Genomic DNA, 17,735 nt, shown 5'->3' on the forward strand with positions numbered 1-17,735 from the left:
AGTTTTTAAAATATCTTCTATATAAATGGTTCTGTACTTCTGAAAGCACTTCAATAAAAATAGAAATTTGGCTAATGATATATTTGGTATGAATTAAGTGCCAATCTTCTCTTCCAGTCTTACCTCTCACTAATTCTATCAACCTTAAGTGTCAATCATTTACTATATCCTAAGCTTTACTGTTTTTAAACTTTGCTAATATACTGGCCCTCCACCTACTTAATCCTTTCTTCACCTTACTCCCTAATATTAACCCACCAATGCAAACCATAGCCACCCTTGAAGGTCCAATTCAAGTGTCATCTCCTTTAAGAAGTTCCCCTCACTCAGACTCTGAATCCTTCCTTTGGATTACAGCTATTTGTACATATTTTATTTTCTTGTAAGGTTCTTGGAGGCAAGTATCATGTCTCATTCATATTTGTATTCCCCACAGGGTCAATCTCCCAACTAGAATACAAGTTCCACCAAACAGAGCCCTTGACTATCATGTTCATCACTGTATTCCCCAGCAACCATAATGCCTGGCACATAGTAGGCATGTTATGAGAATATTTCGAGTGAGTGAATGAATGGATTTTAAAACATAAGCTCCATGAAGGCAGGGATTTGTCTGTTTTATTCATTGCAAAGTGAATATTTGAATATTACCAGGTGAATAAATGATTTTTTTGGAAAGCTTAGCATTCATTATAGACAACAAAAATTCTTCAATCTATATATCTTCACGGAACTCAAATATAAAGTATTTATGTTACCTTTCACCCAACTAATTCAGTGGATGATATATCTTTCTGAAAATAAGACACCTCCCAAAACTGTAAGAGCAAAATTTAAAAGAATCATAAAATGGGTGTTTACATTAAGAGTAGTTTCAGTTTTCTTCTTTGCACTTTTCTGTGTTCTAAATTTTCTGCAATGGAAATATATTATTTTGTAATCAGAAAAAATAATATTATTTTTAAAGAATGTAATGGATGAGATCATTTGCAAATCTATGGCTGAGGAAATTTTGAGGACACTCAAATCTCATCAGGGTTATTTGGAGTTAATACTTAAAGAGCTGAAACTTAGTCTGCTTAAAAAAAAAAAGAGCTTCTCAGAGGGAAGATGGATGACACCAGCCCTAGGAGAAAAGGGCACTGAAGAACAAGAATTTATTCTGTTTATCTAGCACCATCCTTGGAACTCTGACACCCCTGCTGTGGACTGAATTGTGTCGCAGCAAATTCTAACCTCCAGTGTGATGGTATTTAGAGGTAGGGCCTTTGGGAGGTGACTAGGTTTAGACGAGTCTTGAGGGTGGGGCTCTCATGATGGGATTAGTGTCTTATAAGAAGAGACCAGAGAGGCTGCACACTCTGCCCCAAACCCCTCTATTTCCCCACCATGTGAGGACACAGGGAGAGGAGGCTATCGGCAAGCCAGGAAGAGAGCCCTCATCAGAGCTTAATCGTGCTGGCACCCTCCTGTTGGACTTCAAGTGTCTAGAACTGTGAGAAAGTCAACGTCTGCTGTTTAAGCCCCTCCGTCTATGGTGTTTTGCTGTAGTAGCCCGCGCTGACTGAGACAGATGAAGCAGTCTAAGATCTGAACTCTTAAGTGGCAAGGAGTTTTCTGATACTGGAAGAGGATCTCCTGATTTGGTCAACAAACATTTATTAAATGCCTACTGTGTTCCATGCCCTGTGCAAAGTGCTGAGGATTCAAAGATGACCAAGGCAAGGCTCCCACCCCTAAGGGGCTGATTTAATAGGAGACAAACCTGTAAAAAAAAAAAAAAACTGAAAAAAGGTTCTAAGTCCTCTGACAGAAGTGTGTGTAGGGTACATACAGCCTTCTTTCAGGCACCCAGAGGTTAAAGTAACCCTTTCTATCTGTGGTTGGGGTGGAGTAAATTAGCTTGGTGGGAGTCAACACTCTGTATCAAGTTAACTCTGAGTTCACCAACCAAGTCAAGAGCTGTGACTTAGGATGTGGTGATGAACCTGAGACTTCACACGGTGAGCCCTGCAGAGGCCAGTACTGGACAGAGTCACAGAGATTTAGACAGTGGCCATCCACCGAGGAGAGGGAGGAAAGAGCTTGCTGCCTGCTGTGCAAAATGGAACACGCTATCGGCAGGGGCTTAGTGGGCTCTTCAACTATTTCTTCACACTGAAGTTCCATTTCTGATACTTCTTTGGGGACTTGGATATTTATAATAACATTCTCATTTACTTATACTAACTGTACTTTGTATAAGTTAGTAAGTATTCAAAGCCTGGTACTTAAACTACTGGTGAAGGTGGGAACGAGCGCTAACTGCTGCGCCCTTCGGTCTCACGTGCCCTTTGCTGTCCAGGTCCTCATCGTCCCCCATGTCCCAGCCGAGGCCACCCCCTGGATTAGCTGGGGGCTCCTGCTGCGAGCTCCCTAGCACTCCTGTACTTCTTGCCTCACAGCACTTATCACACCATTCTTCAATCTCTTGTTTAATTGTCTCTCTCTTCTATCAGACTGTCAGATCCTTAAGGACACGAACAATATTAGTCTTAATAATGTGCCTGGGTCACCAAAGCCCTTTAGTAAGTATTTGTTGAATGGATCTAGTTTCAGAGTCTGTGAAAGTGGAGGACCAGACGAGCATTCGGTTTATGGTACCACCAAGGGGCACCTAACCAACGAAGTGCAGTTTGAAACATCTGTCTGAACTTCGGCATGAATTAACCCAGTCCAAACTGACAGCACAAACACTAAGGGAATATATTACCATGGAGTAACCAGTGTCAGGCTGACATAAAAATTAAGCCTGTTAAGGCTTCATATTGTGTTAGCTTAATAAGAATTAAGCTAGTTTTGGACAGGGGTGAAAGTCATGGTGGCAGTGGCTGGAATGGTAGTCTAATGACGAGAGGAGTGGACAGGCTATATGCAGATCAGCTTGGTGGGATCAGAAGATTCTAATTCATTCATTTAATACGTATTTAATATCTCCTTCAAGATTAGCTTCAACTTCAAATTCTAGATTAAAGAGTTTAGATGGGAAGTGATAAGTAATAAACGCTTCAGGTATACAGCATGATAAAAGGTGTAAACTGTATTTAAACATGATTATTCTAGCAACTAGGCAGGAGTTGACCTAGACTAAAGAGAAACTTACGGGTGATACACAAAAGCCAAGATGGTCTGTTGAATAAGTGGGATAAAATATGACCTATGCAGATAAGCCTTTCTTCTAATATCATCTCTGTTGTCATGTCACAACGTCTGAAATTCCTGCCACAGAAGTCAGTTTTTTGGTCAAAGGTACTATCTTTAGAAAGCCCTTGTTAACATGCAAGAACATGCTACTAAGTGATGGTAACACCCAATACAATGGTACCTCTGACTCCCAAATCTGATCTTTCCATCTTCATAGGAATGTGAATGTTTATTGACAGACACTTCTCAGCTTCCTCATAGCTGGGTGTGGTTATCACCAATAGAAGGTAAGAGAAGAGATGTGTCTAACTTCCTCACAACTTTCTTAAAAATAAATTGCTTGCCTTGGACTTTCTTTTTTCCTTCTTCCTGAAGGCTAGAAAGGAGACATGGGAGAGATCTACTTCCAACCTGTGTCCTAAGCTAGGGCGTGGCGGAACATCAAGACAGAAGGACACAAATCGGGGCTGGCCTGGTGACGCAGCGGTTAAGTTCGCACATTCCACTTTGGCGGCCCCAGGGTTCGCTGGTTCGGATCCTGGGTGCGGACATGGCACCACTTGGCAAGCCATGCTGTGGCAGGCGTCCCACATATAAAGTAGAGGAAGATGGGCACAGATGTTAGCTCAGGGCCAGCCTTCCTCAGCAAAAAGAGTAGGATTGGCAGCAGATGTTAGCTAATCTTCCTCCGAAAAAAAAAAGGACACAAATCTCAGTAGACCTCATGAGCAGAGTAACCCTGTCAGCATCGACCAGGCAGCCAGTTTCATGAGAGGTAAATAAATTTCCATTTTCTTTTAAGTACTGTATTTCTTGTTTCTTCATTATAGCAGCTTAACTTACCCTGATTAATATGATATTCTTGAGAGTGGCATAGATTTGAAAATTGGCTCTCTGTCACCTAGAGAACAGGAAGAGCCTGAAGACGTGGGTCACAAGAAACAACTAAGAAAGGGCTAGACCAGGGCACGTCTTAGCGGGAGGCAAACTCAGAGGGGCCACTGAAGTGGGGGACTCTGTGGAGCCAGGCAGGAAGTTGAATGAGGGCTTTTGTCATCCAAATAGGTGCAAGAGGAAGAGCCAATGAAGATACTTTGTGTACATAAAAATTTTGGTGGGGCCAATCAGTTACAATACTTCACAGAAAGGTAGTAAGAGGGGCAGAAATGGAGAAGAGGCAGATTAACAGGGAAAGCGAGGGGAGAAACTGATGAGAGATTACAATGTATTTAAAAAGAAAAGAGGATCCAAAAACAACTCAAGGCATGAGAGGCTAGGTGGCCACGCATCATAAAACTGTGGCGGCAACAGTCACTCAGAGCGAGCTGTTGGCCAGCAGAACGCCACACCGAACTCGGTCTTTCCCCTGTTAATCTGATATCGTGGTAGTACATTAAAGAGTATTTCTCCCCACACAGATTAAGATAATGATGGAGTGTTTGAAGCAAAAAGAAGAAGATAGAGAAATCAGGCTAGAAATGTAGAACATTACCACCTACATGGAAAGGGTAATGGCTGAAAATGCTGTTTAAAGAAATAACCACACTTTAAGTTCTGTTACATTTTAAGCTTAAATATTATATATTTCAATATCTATCTTGATAAAAGCAGCCTCTGGTACAGCTTTCTAATCATATATTTAGCATTCTCTCTTTTCACCTCTAAACTTCTTCAGAGGGCTCTCCTCGAACTTCTCCATCATTATTTTGATGTGCAGCTTTCTGGAGAAGCCTGGGGCCCAGCAAACCAATGAGGAGACTTCCAATTGGGGCTGTGATGAGGATGGACAAAAATGCCACTGTCAACACATCCATTCCATATTCTTCTAATTGTTTCTCTCCATGTGACCTTGCTGTGTCCAAGGCCACGGATCCTATTGCAGCCTGTAAAAGTTTAATGGTAAAGTTGGACACAGGCATATAAGACAGGCACATAGAAAAAAGGTGAATTATTTTATCATTTGCAAAAACAAACTGCTTGTTCTTTTGTTCAACTAAGAAAGTTCTTTCTTTCAAAGTGTACTGCAATTGGTTTTGGTATTCTGAAAATTCTCCTGCCCTGGCATGGGGAAGGGATGGTGATTCATATGTACTTAGTTGCAGAAGGCAGGGTTACAAAAATATCAGGCAAATATATTTCAAAACACAAGGTAAATACAGCCTCATGATATAATTGACTATAAGACGATTCTGTATACTAAATTCCTTATGAGTAAAGAAAGTCACTGGTCATCTCACTCTTTTATCTTCAGGAATCTGGAATTAAAAAAGAACAAGATGAAAAAGTGCAGTGAGCCCTGTGGCCGAGTGGTTAAGTTTGCATATTCCACTTCAGCGGCTGAGAGTTTTGCTAGTTTGGGGGTGGACATGGTACCGCTCATCAGGCCATGCTGAGGCGGCGTCCCACATAGCGCAACCAGAGGCACTCACAACTAGAATGTACAACTGTGTACTGAGGGGCTTTGGGGAGAAGAAGAAGAAGAAAAAAGAAGATTGGCAGCAGATGTTAGCTCAGATACCAATCTTTTAAAAAAAGTGTAGTGATACTTACTGGAAGATGGCAAAGTTTTAAATGAAAAAACATAAGAATATGTATTGCTATAGAGCTAAACTAATTGTTAAACATAAAGAAACCTGAAAGTGGTAGGCACTGTCAAAACTTGAAGGTAATCTTATTAGGTATTTGGTGAACTCTTTGCCTTAGGTCTTGGTGAAATGTTTTATTTAAAATTTGTCTACTGGGAAGTATTATGAAAACCTTCATTTTCTTTTAGAGGCAAAATGCCATATTAGTGCACTTGGGAAAATAATATATTAATCAATCTGGTTATTCCCTTATTCCACAAAACACAACAATGTTGTCCTCTAGGACAATGAATCAGAAGAGAGAATGCTGGTGTGGATGAGACACAATGGCAGAGACTACTAATTGCCCACAAATATCTGAATGCCCCTTTTCCCTTCTAAACTAGAACTCCTGAGTGTTAGCTGGTCACATTGCTGTCCAAACCAAGACTTTTTTTCATCCTTCTTTGCAACTAGATGAAGCTATATATCTAAGTTCTGGCCACTGAGAGGTGAGCAGAAGTGATAAATGCTACTTTTGGATTGTTCCCTGAAGAGAAATGGACACTTGCACATCATTCTTTTTCCCCTTCCCCCTGATGAGAAATGGTGAACTGATGGAAGGCACATGCTGAGGACAGTGTCACCCTGCCAGCTCTGGAGTGTCCATGCTGGACTGCTGGTGGGAGAGAAGGAAAAATCTATCTCACTTAGTCCCTGTATGTGAGGGCTCTTTGTTATTTCAGGTTCCTTGTACCATAACTAATTCAACATTTCAAGAAGTCTTGGCAAGAACTGCACTCATTACAATGTATATTTCTCTTTCAGTTCTCCGTTGTGTGTGTATGTTTTGAGGTTTGTAGGTATGCTGATTTAAAATATATTGTGATTTAAAATATATTTCTTACAGCAGGTCATGGACCAAAAAGTTTGAAGAACACTAATATGGAAAAAAACATACAAGAAAGTCTTGTTTCTTAGGCAGTGGCAAAAGAAGAAAAAAGAAAATTCCATACAATACTTGCTTCACAGTACATACATTATTCACCACATCCAAGATAATTTCTCCTTATTATAAATTTGCTTTGACAGCAGGAAAGTGCTGTCTTTCAAATTTTAACCTTTAGAAACAAATCTTTCAAACCAAAGCTACTAGAGTAATTATTTTGATAGTTACCTAATAAAGTTACCAGAAGTAGTGTAGAAGCTGGAGACACTGAGGGAGAAACTATTCCACTTATTGTACCATATAAACCTCACAGTATTCTTAGCCATTATGTCCCAGACATCTTTCAAAGTCTGATGAAAAAAAAACTTCTCTGGGATAATGCCCAAACCTATAGCCACACCAAATCTGGCATATAGTTACAGAGCATACACAACCCTCAAAGTTTCCTAAATTAAAAATATCTGATTTTCATCTCATGAAATAGAAATTTACATATTTAAATAATTGCAAAATAATCAAGGATGCAACAGTTAAATCTTGTTTGCTATAATTAGTCTGAAAATATACAATACAATCAGGGCTATTTGCAACAAATGATAATCTATACAGTTCTAATTTAATTAGCAATTATAGGTATTCTACCAAATGCATGGTCAATAATTTCAAGCACCTGTTAGTGCCTTGTTAGAGTGCACAAATTTTGGGTCATGTGATTGAGACAACTGACAGGAAGTACAGCTAGTTTGAAAAATTTAATATTAACTAATAATCTAGGAAATCAATAAAGCATTTTCTGAGTTGTTTCTCAATAAATCTTTCTCCATTATATATAAAGACCGAGGTTGAGCATAACTGATCATCAATCATATTGACAGTGAAGTATTTCCAAACACTAACATGGGCCGCGCTATTTCTGTTTCACTCTCTTCTTAGAAGACATCAAAACGAAAAATCTCTAGGTGATTCAGAGAGCTCTGACTGATGAAAATTCAAACTCTTCCCTCCCTCTACTACTGCTTTCTAGTAACATAGGGATTTATTGGATTTTCAGTTGTACCCTGGAGATCTAAAGAAATTTAAATGAGCCATCATATTAAAGGAATCAGCATACCAAAAATAAAACTTTTAGAGTAGATTAGTAAAAATTCTTTTCATAAATCAAACTTTAGTTACTTTTGTTCACCAAATTTGGACAAGCCCTCTTATTCAAAATTTTAAGGGATCATATTGAAATAGGAGTTAAGATCCATCATTACCTGGACTGTGGCCTTTGGAAGCCATGCAAATGAAATAAATATCTTTTCCTTTATGTTAAAACCAGCAAAACACACCATCAGAAATGTAGTCAAAATTCGTATCAGTACTGCAATACCCAGGGTGGCAACACAAAGGCCTGTAAGAAATACTCAATTTTTAGACATAACGAAATACTGGGGAAGAAATGGAATCTCCTGATTATTGATTCAAAATTCTATCAACAGAAATAATCTAAAAACATTAAAAAATTAAAAAGACAAAAATGATTAGGCATAATTTGTCAAAACATCAATATTAAGGATCAATCAGACCATTTGTTTAAAAGAAGGTATTTGCCCTAAATTAAAGCCAGAAATTAACTAAATATATTTGAATTTCCACAAAGGAGATTTGAATGTTATTTATCTTATGCTTTATAGCAAGAACCACACTTTTTCCCATGTGTTTATTTAACAAGAATTTATTAAACTATAACTACGCATAACAGAATTTGGACTAGGTTCTGATACCCAAACACGCATAACGTACAGACTTTGCCTCCATGAACTCCAAAGTCAGAGGAAGACAGAAACATAAAGAACCAAAAGGTGAGTGCAGTGTAAATATACCGGTAAGAGGGCGCAGAAGAGAAAAAACTTAATATTTTCATCAAAGTGGTTGAGAATTCTTTACAGAGGATAAGACCAGAGGTGATATTCAAAATATTTATCAGCAAGTATGGAGGCAATCAGGCAGTCAGAAGAGAGCTGGCTGGGCACTGACCAGTCAGAATAGACACTGGCTTCTACACCTGTTTCCCCATACTGGTGTGTGCACTGACTGCCCATCACCCTGGCTGATGTGTACAGCTACTTCGTTCAGTCCTTCAGAATCCTTTGCTGATAAAGGTAAGTTCATTCTGATTTGCAAAATAAGAGATTGTGACTAGGGCAAGGCAAGCTACCGGACCTGAGAAAGGCAAAGCTAAGGTGAGTACTAGGTAATAGGGTGGTTTTTGAAAAAGTAACATTTGTTGAGTGCTTGCTCTGTGCTAGGTTCTGTATTAAGCTTTAAATGCATCTCTTTACTTAATCTTTACAACCTGTGGAGTAATTATTCTCACTTTACAGTTGAAAAAAAATGAAGATCAGAAAGGATAAATAACTTTCTCAAGTTCAAGAGGCTGGTAAAACACCAGACAGACATTGCTTGATGCTCTATTGTGAATCTGCAACATGGTTTCTTTATGAAAAGGTTCTGTGGCTCTTTATTGGAGGGCATTTTTCCCAGCGTGGTAGATTTTCAAAAGTATTTGTTGCCTTAAGTACAAGATACAAAAGGGACGATCCCATTCCCAGGAGGGAGCAGTCTGGGGAGGATGATGAGGAAGCCTTGGACACACTGAGCCTCAAGTTTTGTGGGATTTACAAGTGGTGATGTCCAAGCAGCAACTGGCTATGTTGAATTCGAGATAAAGATTTTGCAATTACATAGTTTATAATCGAAGCCACTGAGTGTAGCTGAGCTCAGAGAAATGATACCCAGCGTGAAGTGTAGAAATCTTTTGAAAGAACTTGGAGGAAGAGCAGCACTTAAGCCATATATAGTGTAAAGGAAGACTCAGAGGGCACTGGAAAATGTAAAAATTCAACGTAAAAAGTGTTGTAAAGAGGTCAATAGCGTCCAATGCTGCTGAGAGATCAAGTCAAGTCAAGACTAACACGTATTTCGTGTATCCAGCAATACGACCGTGGTGAGGGCGGGGCTGGTTGTGGAATGGGGCAGAAGCTGGGCTGAAATGTTCTGAGGGAGGGCATGAGAGTTGAAATGGAAAAGGGGGACACAGTTACCTCTTTAGAAAAGTTTGAAAAGAGGAAGAGAGAGAGTGGTAGGTGAGGGGGGAAGTGAAATGAAGAAGGGATATATATATATATATGTATATATATTTATTCAAATTTTGACTGTGGTAAAATACACGTAAAATTTACCATCTTAACAATTTTTAAGTGTACAGTTCAGCAGCATTAAGTTAAACACTCACATTTTTGTGCAACCAATCTCCAGAACATTTTCATCTTGCAAAGCTGAAACTCTACACCCATTAAACAGCAAGTCCCCATTTCCCCGCCTAAACCCTGGCAGCCACCGCTCTCCTTTCTGTCCTTATGAATTTGACTCCTCTGGATGCCTCACAGGAGTGGGATCATGCGGGATTTGTCTTTCTGTAACTGGCTTATCTTACCCAGTGTAATGTCCTCAGGTTCATCTATGTTGTCACATGCGTCAGAATAGAAAGATACTATTTTAAGATAGGAGAGATTAAAATCTGTTTCAATTCTGCAGAAGAGAAAGCTGTGACAAGGATATCTGAAGATGTGTCAGAAAAAGGGGAGACTCTGTGTGAGATCTAGAAGGAGGTGGCAGGGATGGGATCCCTAGTATGGACGGAATAATACTGTGATGCAAGAAAAGAAGGAAATAATGAGTACAGGTCTTTCTTGATGTACGATGGGGTTACATCCTGATAAACCAATCATAAGTTGAAAGTCAACTTTAAGTCAAAATATTGTAAGTCAAAAATACACTTTGGGCTGGCCTGGTGGCATAGTGGTTAAGTTCGCACCTGCCGCTTCAGCAGCCCAGGGTTCCCAGGCTTGGATCCCAGGTGTGGACCTAGCACCGCTCTCAAGTCATGCCGTGGCGGTATCCCACATACAAATTAGAAGAAGACTGGCACAGGTGTTAGCTCAGCGACAATCTTCCTCAAGCAAAAAGAGGAAGATTGGCAACAGATGTTAGCTCAGGGCCAATCTTCCTCACCAAAAGAAAGAAAGAAAGAAAGAAAAAGAAAAAAATGCATTTAATACACCTAACCTACCAAATATCATACCTTAGCCTAGCCTACCTTAAATGTACTAGGAACACTTACATTAGCCTACAGTTAGGCAATCATCCAATACAAAGCCTATTTGATAATAAAATGTTCACTATCTTATGTAATTTCTTGAATACTTACTGAAACTGAGAAACAGAAAGGGTAGAAGTGTATGGGTCGTTTGCCCTCATGATCCTGTGGTGACTAGAGCTGCAGCTCACTGGCGGCTGCCCAGCATCTCGAGAAAGGATCATATGGCATATCGCTAGCCGGGGAAAAGATCAAAATTCAAAATTCGAAGTATGGTTTCTAATGACTGCATATCACTTTCATACCATGGTAAAGTCAAAAAATCCTAAGTCAAACCATCGTCAGTCGGGGACCATCTGTATACGTGTACAAATTAATTTTTGAGTATGGTACTAAAAGTCAACAGTTTTAATATGATGGCTTTTGAATGTATGAATGAATAAAAGAATGAATGAACAAACATTTCTATCCCATGGATACATATTATAGAACTGCCTAATTATCTTTAAAATTCTGGCCCTTGATCAGGACAAGCCTAGATGAACATTCTTATCGTTGGAAAAAAATTTTAAGGCCTGCATTTTCTTGATAGTAGTTAAGAGCGACACTTTTCTTTACAAGCAACAATATTGAAGGCATAAAATTTACTGTCTTAGATTGACAAACATTCTTTTCTAACCAACTGCTTAAAAGATCAGTATTAACTTTTTATATAATTGTGACAATGGGAACCACCAAATATAAACCTACTACAGATACTACAACTGAATATAAAAAGTTGATTTTAGCAAAAACACTACTTTGAAATTCTCACCCACAGTTTCTGGTCTGAGAGATGCAATAGATACCTCTGCTCCAATCAGTCCAAAGAGAAGGGGCTGGAAGATATCCCAGGCCACTGCAATAATCTTTTCAACCTCTGCCTAAAAGAAACACACATACACATACAGGGATTTTTATTATGTGAAGTTAGAAGATCTAAGAATTTTACTAATTTGAAATCTGAGTCAATTTGACCTGAGATAGGCTTTATCTATGTGGCATCTATAAATAAGAAGGTAGCTAGAATACAGCAAAAAATTGCATAAAGATACTTCTAACAGTTAAGGTATTACATAAGGTGCGTTGGTGTTGGTTTGCAAAAGGATGTTAACTATAAAGAATCTCATCAAGTCATCTCAGGAGGACTTCGACTTCTGAATACATGATGTGTGTGTCCATAATACTTAGTATTACTTTATAGTTAATTTTCACTCAACAATATGATTAAAAGATCTTGTAATATTTATACATATATCTAGAAATGCACCTTATTGCTGCATAATAATGTATGATATGGAAGTACCATAGTTTATTCAACCATTTCTTTATTAATAGACCTTTAAGTTGTTTCCAATTTTATTTTATTATAAAAGAATACTGTTTATGACTATCTCAAATCATGCACAAAAATAAAATTCCGGTATAGTGAAGTGCTGTGCCAGTTATTAACTTACTGCCCCTCGGCTCCAAATCCTCCTTTCAATTGTTGCTCTGCAGAAGATGGAGCCAGGGGCTGGCCCAGTGGCCGAGTAGTTAAGTTCGCGCGCTCTGCTTTGGCGGCCGCGGGTTTCGCCAGTTCGATTTCTGGATGTGGACGTGGCGCTGCTCAACAAGCCATGCTGGGGTGGCATCCCGCATGCCACAACTGGAAGGACCCACAACTAAAAACACACAACTATGTACCGGGGGGCTTGGGAAAAATAAAATCTCAAAAAAAAAAAAAAAAAGAAGATGGAGCTGGACCCTTTTAAGTCTTTCCCCTTTGCTAGCTGGACCATATTAAATTTTGCCACTAGAGGGCGCCCAAGAGCTACTCCAAGAGGAAGGCGCTCGTCTGGTTCGGTGGCTCCTCCTAGCAGGATGCTTCCGCACCGGGTCCTGCAGCCCGGGTGGCTTCTCCAGAGCCAGGCTCCTAGGGTGTATGGCGGCCAGCAGCACTCAGCGGTCAGCAGCTGCCCCCAGCCTCCTCCTCGGGTGATTTCATAGCCAACTGCCCTGGGCAACATACCACCCCATACACCTTTAGAGGGTAGATTTCCAGCAACTTCTGCAGGCAGGGTACCATGGTGACTTCTCTGCCATCCAGTGAACCAAGGCTCTAACAAGGCTTGGATTCTCAGCCCTGGGTGCCGAAGTAGGTGGGGTGGGGTGGGGAGGTGGAAGCGGATGCTGCATCTCAGCCCTAGGGGTTTATAGCTGCTATTCCTATATTCTTTAGGGGCCTCTTTACATCTTACAAGACAATCCCTAGTATGGTTAATAATAAGCTTTCCCTATTCCAGTTACTATATGGTTTCTCATTCCTTCTAAGACCCTAATTGATATAAGTACTAACTTTATAACACACAATACAAAAACCCTTGGAAAAGATTGACATAATTGACTAGAATAAAACGAAAATATTTTGTGGCAAAAGAAACCATAAAAAAGGATAGGTGACAAACCAGGGGAAAATATCTGTACTATGTGTAACAGAATAAGGAGCAATATCCAATCAATAAGAAACAGACATAGAACCTAATCGAAAAATGGGCAAGGCATACGCACAAGTAATTTGTACCAGAAGAAACACAAGGGCCAAAAAACATGAGATACTAAAACTCAGTAATCAGAGAAACACAAATTAAAATGATATACCATATATTTTTTTTGGGGGGGGAGCCATCATATTGGAAAAAAACACTAAAAAGTTTTAATAATGTCTAGTATTTATAAGACTGTAAGGAAACTCAGCAATTGGTAGGAGAGCAAATTGATAATGCTTTTTTTGTAGGGCAATTTAGCAGTACCCTTAACAGTGTCTAAGAATTTACATTTAACAGATTTTTTCAATCAACTAATAAGAATCTATGTTTTTGAACGACATTTTAACATTTTTTTACCATTTTTACACATCTAAGGATCTATACTTTCATTTACGTACTCAGCAGTTTGACAAAGGAGGATTACCTCGTTTCCCTATTTTCTTAATTTTTGTTATTTCTGGTATGTTTATTAAGGTGAAGATTCTATTTCCTCTTAGTTTATAAATGTTTAAAGACACCGTATATGAGGGGTTGGTTGATTTATTTATATAGTTCTATTCCTATATCATTATAAAGTTATGTTTTCACATCGTAAGGAATCAGATCATGACTGAGGTTCAAATTCTGCCACACACCAACTGCAAGCCACTCGCCTCTCAGCACCTAATTTTCCTCATTTGTAAAATGAGAGGTTTACATTAGATAACGTCCAAGATCCTTTATCACTTAATGACAGTGAATCGTCTGCCAAACTAAGGTCCAGATGCCACCCTTCTACATATCTTTAAATTTTACTTTTTAATTTAGTTTTTAGAGTATATCATAGCTAAAGTTCAGACTTTAGCTGATATCCATAGTTGTAAAGAACAAAAATCAACTCCATTAATTTTAGGTTACTTAGCCTTCTGTTGCCATGACTAATGGCTTAACAGAAGTCCTCGAAAGTATTTCATGTACTGAGAACTCCAATGAAAGCAGAGGCATATTGAGTTTTCTCTATCAAATTGTTTTTATTTCTAAACTTGGACAAAGGCCACAATTTGGTTTTTTTTTTTTTTCTCGCTGAGGAAGATTCGCCCTGAGCCAACATCAGTTGCCAGTCTTCCTCTATTTTGTATGTGAGCTGCTGTCACAGCATGGCCACTGATAGACAAGTGGTGTACATCTGCGCCTGGGAACTGAACCCAGACCACCAAAGCGGAGCATGCTGAACTTAATCACTAGACCACCAGGGCTGGCCCCACGATTTGGTTTTTGATTGTAATACTGTAGACTAATTTAATATCAGACATGGCCCTATATATTGTAAAACTTAAAGATGAGAGAGGAGCCACAATGTACCTTCTTGTGGGTTTTTTTGTAACTTCAAAACTAAAATGAATCTGTTTATAAAGAAAATAGAGGGGCTGGCCCCGTGGTGTGGTAGTTAAGTTTGGCACACTCCACTTTGGTGGCCCAGGTTTGCAGGTTCAGATCCCAGGCGTGGACCTACACCATTCATCAGCCATGCTGTGGTGGTGACCCACATACAAAGTAGAGGAAGACTGGTGCAGATGTTAGCTCAGTGACAATCTTCCCCAAGCAAAAATAAAAAGAAGAAGATTGGCAATGGATATTAGCTCAGGGTGAATCTTCCTCAGGAAAAAAAAAAGAAAGAAAAAGGAGTCATCAAATAGGCTAAGTACAAAAGAAGACATGAGTTCAGAGGAATGAAGACTGTGGTGTCCACTGAAAGTTAAGGCCACTTTACCTATCTGTATGCACCATTAGTAAGAATCTTCAACAATGGAAATCACTTTCCATTATGGACAAAAAGAGAAAGTTAAGAGAAACAGAAGTTTCATCATGAGTTAAATATCTACTTAAGCTGACACTTCTCTTCTTAGAGAGAAGATTTCAAGATTCAGAAGATTGAAAATATATCAAGAAAAACATCCTGTAGCTGTTAAAGTCATCAGAAGAAGCACTGCATTTGAAAACAGATGAAAAATATAGATGAAAAAGGCCTTAAAAAAGTGAGTGCATTTGAATACAATAATGGCAAGATTACAAGGAAAACCAAGCAGGAAAGTATGAGATAATGTCAGAAAACTACAGGCGCAAACAAAATTTTATAAAATATTGTAGCTTGTCAAAGCATAATTCAACAACAATATAGCTACAGCACTGAGTTTACAAGTGTTTTATTTCCATTTTCCCACATAATAGCCACAATAATTCTTTAGTGATTATTATTATTTTTCTCAGTGTACAGTTGAGGAAACTGAGTATTAGAGAAGGTAAGTGACTTGCTTGGGATTACACATCTAGACAGTAGAATCTCTGGGACTGGAATCCCAATTTCCATAGATTAAATTTTATGCTCTTTTTATTACATTGTGCTGCTCAGAGATAGTCATAAAAATTATTAGTGTGTTCTGACTAAGCACTTTGCCTTATATAGATTATTTCACTTAATCCTCCACTCTACGAAGTTGTTGCTATTATCATTCCCCACTTGAGAGATATGGAAATCGAAGACTGAGAAGTCAGATACTTTGTACATGGGCATACAGCTACTCAGGTGTAGGGCTGAGCTTAATCCAGGAAGTCTGAGTGCTCAGACCCTATGCTACACCATGGAACAAGGAGGAAAAGCAGTCCAAAACCTGGACTCATTGATTTGGTGCCTCCAGAAGTAGGGACTTGCCTGAGTACTAAATTAGAAAAGATATGGAGAGTGTCTGCCATATAAGTGATTCAATGAAGGTTTTTTTACCCTGTCTTTAGGAAATCATTTTCATATACTCAAACAGTGTGTTTTCATCCTGGCTCTGCCACTTATTAGCTTGGTGACCTTAGGCACTCTATCTACTATCTCTAGGCCTTGGTATCCTCATTTGTAAAATGGGTCTCGTATCTACCTCTCAAGGTTATTGCAAAGAATAAATGAGATAACATAGGTAAGATTTCACTAGGAAAGGAATCTTTAAGAAAAAATAAACTGAGGAAAGGTCATAATAAGAGATTGATAGATCGGACCACGTGAAACTATAAGATATTTGTGTGTTAAAAATGAACAATAAAAAAAGGCACAAAGGGCTAATATCATATATATAATCAGTACATTCAACTTTAGGAGATAATGGACAAAAAACCTATCAAAGAAAAAGAAAAAATACAAATAGCTAAATATATGAAAAAGCATTCAATTTTATTGTTAAGCAAGGAGGCATAAAACAAAAAAAGATACCACTTTTGACTATCAGTAAGGATAAAAATTAAAAACAATAATATTCTAAGGCAGTGTTTCACAAAGTGTGGTCCCCAGGGAAGCAGCATCAGCATCACCTGGTAACTGATCAGAAGTACACATTCTCAGGCCCCACCGTAGTCTAACTAAATCAGAAATTCGGGAGTGGGGTCCACAAGTCCAATTTAACAAGACTTCCAGGTGGTGCTAAAGTTGGATAAACATTATTCTAAGCTGATGACGATGTAATGATATAGGTACCTCACATATTACTGGTGGAAAAGTAAATGGATACAACTCTAGAAAGCAACCAGTTTGGTAATACGTGTCAAAAACCTAAAAATGTTCATGTTATTTGACCCAAAAAATTTAGCATTAAGAATCTGCCCTAAGGAAACGATATTGGATTTCAGCATAATTTAAAATAGCAGAGACTGGTTTTAAAAAGCTTATGGTGCATCCACGTGTGTGTGTGTGTGTGTGTGTGTGTGTGTAAAGAGACATACATAGGAGATTAACCAGAGGTAAATATGAAAAAAAAAGCTGTCAGTTCTCTCTCCGGGTTTTGGGATTACATTGATCTTCTATGTAATCAGCCAGGCTGCTGGCAATTCAGGCAAAGTTATGGCAAATGCAGAAAAACAGATGATTTGTTTGGTTTATAACGGTCTTTTCTACATGACTCACATCCTCGTTTTCTGAAGAATCGTGTAACCGGAACTGGCCGGGCCCCCTCCCTTGTCTTCTGCGCGAGTGGCTCACGTCCACTTGCGGTGGGCACCCGTCTTCCCCTCGACGTCTGTTGCTAAAACTACTCTTTTATGTTCTATTCCAAATGATATGGTTCCTTTTCACTGTTTATTTTTTATCCTATCATTTATTAATTTACAAACAATCTGAAATTGCAAAGTTTGGAAGTATAATGTTTTTAATACACTTGCTATATGTTATTCGAATAGATGTCGAAACATAAAAACGTGCCCTGCACAATGATGGTATATTCTGGTCACTTTGGAGTCGATAAACCTGAGTTAAATCCCAGTGCCACTTTCTAATTTTGTGACCTTGGACATGTTATTTAAGTCCTTCTGACTTACAG

General features: G+C 38.8%; 1 pseudogene; it reads right to left on the reverse strand.

The window, feature by feature from the left end:
• Positions 1 to 4,735: 4,735 nt before the first annotated feature.
• Positions 4,736 to 17,735, reverse strand: part of LOC139044086 (sodium/hydrogen exchanger 9B2-like) — a 42,092-nt pseudogene continuing 29,092 nt past the window's right edge.

The sequence above is a fragment of the Equus asinus genome, unplaced genomic scaffold (genome assembly GCF_041296235.1).
Source record: "Equus asinus isolate D_3611 breed Donkey unplaced genomic scaffold, EquAss-T2T_v2 contig_585, whole genome shotgun sequence".
Classification (NCBI taxonomy): Eukaryota; Metazoa; Chordata; class Mammalia; order Perissodactyla; family Equidae; genus Equus; species Equus asinus.